Raw genomic sequence first — 2527 nt, forward strand, 5'->3', positions numbered from 1 at the left:
GACACGTGTCTCTGCCGCATATTTTGTTCCTTTGTGGCTTCCCTCTCTTAACGGCGATTAAAATATATACTCAGGGCTAGAACCGTCTAATTTCTTATGTTTTTATATGTACATATGTTTTTCACGTAATAGATATATAGACATATATTTTTATGTGAGAGAATGCATATTAATTATAAATTATTTTTTATAGAAAGAGATATATATTTTACAAACTAATTGATCTTTATAAACTAATGAACAGTTTATAATTTACTTTTTCACATATATTCATACATAATGTTGTACATAGATACATGTTTATAGTGTTTTATTCTGCTTACATTGACCTTTAGAAGCCTTCTGATAAAATTCGCAAATAACGTTAACAAAAACGTTACTCATATATATATATATATATATATATATATATATGTGTGTGTGTGTGTGTGTAACGTATACATATATGTAATGTTTAATAAAAACTATATGAGATATTTTTTATAAAAAAGAGTGCAACTTTCCATTACTGCTCTATTGGCAACAGGCTGAAAAGACATAAAAAACGGACGTTTAACAACCGACGGTTGAGTAATGGATTATATTCCTTCCTGATCGTAGGTATTAAAAAATGGTAAATGCTCTTAATGACGGCATTAATAATTGTATTCACCAAACCGCCAGTATTGACCTGAAGACACCCATACGTGGCACGCCCGTAGAATACCCTTGTAACGATCTGGTTCGCATTCATCTGGGCGGAGAGATCGTTTGTGAATGAGCGAACATTCAATGGCCGCACTTTTGATCTCGGCGTTATTAATTATCCGCAAGTAGCTGCGAACGTTAGGATCTTTTCCTGCCTATCTAAATTTCGTAAATCATCGAAATCTTCGATTTGACGGGTTCATTGGCATCGACTGATTCGGTGTATCCAATATTTATCTATTATTACTTCGAGAAGCTTAAAGAAGCGTCTATATAAAATATTAATACTTTAGTATATATAATATATGAATCTTTGAACGAATCTTTTTCTTTAGTCTCATTATTATTAAAATAATTTGCACGCAACGCAGCGTGTATCCGACTAGCGGATGTAGGCGTCCCAAAGATTCCAGTTTGTTCCCCGATCATCGATTCGCGCTAGATCACCGACTTGAGATCGCTCAAGGCAGTCAGAAATCGTTTGGTAGGTGACCCTTATCGCCTTATTAGAGGATGCACTCCCTGTACTTAATACTTTACAATGGCTTATCTCTCGTACATGCGCGCCTTTATCTTGATCCGGTATCGATACGTCTCTTTCATGCCCTTCGGACCGGGCATACTTAACACAGACCGTCATTACTTAACGGGGAGTAATAAAGTTGTATTACCAATTAGCCCATCCCGTACAAGCACGCGCATGAACAGCTCGCGCCGATAGTTGGTAGCTTATCGTAGATGGAATCGTTGCGCTGCCTCGTTTCGATCTCGCGAGGAGGATAAAATCGATGATCTGAAGGGTAATCATTGTTATCTTACGAACAGAGTACTTGTTTCGAACGCAAGTACATACCGTCGTCACGATCGACAGATGAATGCAAATCGCGAACTTAGTCACCGTGAATATTATAATAAATGGCAAACTGGAGCCAATTTCCTCGTTGCACAATGATGCGCAATAATTGTACAGTGGCTAAGGATGCCCAGCGCAAAAGTCCACCACTACTCATCGCGCCGCTCCGGTCGAAAGTCCGAAAAAAAGAATGCGGAAGTGCAGGGCACGGGACGAAGGGACGGGCTTGACTTGTAGTTTGGCAGAGCGATTTTTATTCACAACGGGTGGCGGTAACTGAGCAACCGCGGGGGGGCGACGAAGGGAGCGAGATGGAAAGACAAACAAATGGATAAGTGTGAGTGTGTCCAGGATCGTAATTAATGGGTAGTTTGGCGGTCGGCTGGACAGCTGTCCTCTTTTTTCTACGGCGACGGACGGAACCGTATAGCCGACGGAACGTCGCAGCAACCGAAAAGTAGAGAACGAGAAAGAGAAACGCGGAAACCTCCTCACAGTCCAACTTAGACACGGCTCCAGACATGGCGGAAGGAACAAGATGGATTACCTGACACTACCGGACAAGATCAATTGAATTTCTATTTGGACGTAACCGAGCCCTCCACTAGGTACCCACCTTCCCCCTCCTCTTCTCCCACGAATATCCTCTCCGCATGAGCGTTAACGTCTAATTCTTCTTCAGACTAGACTTTACAATTTCCCTAGGTATCTTTTTTTTCTTGACACAATAACAAAAATTAGACGATTAGAGCTGATGTTAAATATGAAACTGCTCATCGAATTTTGTTTAAGAAATATTTATTTTACACGCAAACAAATCAACGCAAGCGATTTATTTCCCTAACAATCACTAATTGTGGGCTGCTACATATATATATATATATATATGCATCACACACACGCATGTATCCGCGCGCGCGCGTACATACATACGCATACACTCATGCATGTCAGCAATAAACAAATGTAACATAACCTAAGCGATTG

Source organism: Trachymyrmex septentrionalis, unplaced genomic scaffold (genome assembly GCF_001594115.1).
Source record: "Trachymyrmex septentrionalis isolate Tsep2-gDNA-1 unplaced genomic scaffold, Tsep1.0 scaffold80, whole genome shotgun sequence".
NCBI lineage: Eukaryota > Metazoa > Arthropoda > Insecta > Hymenoptera > Formicidae > Trachymyrmex > Trachymyrmex septentrionalis.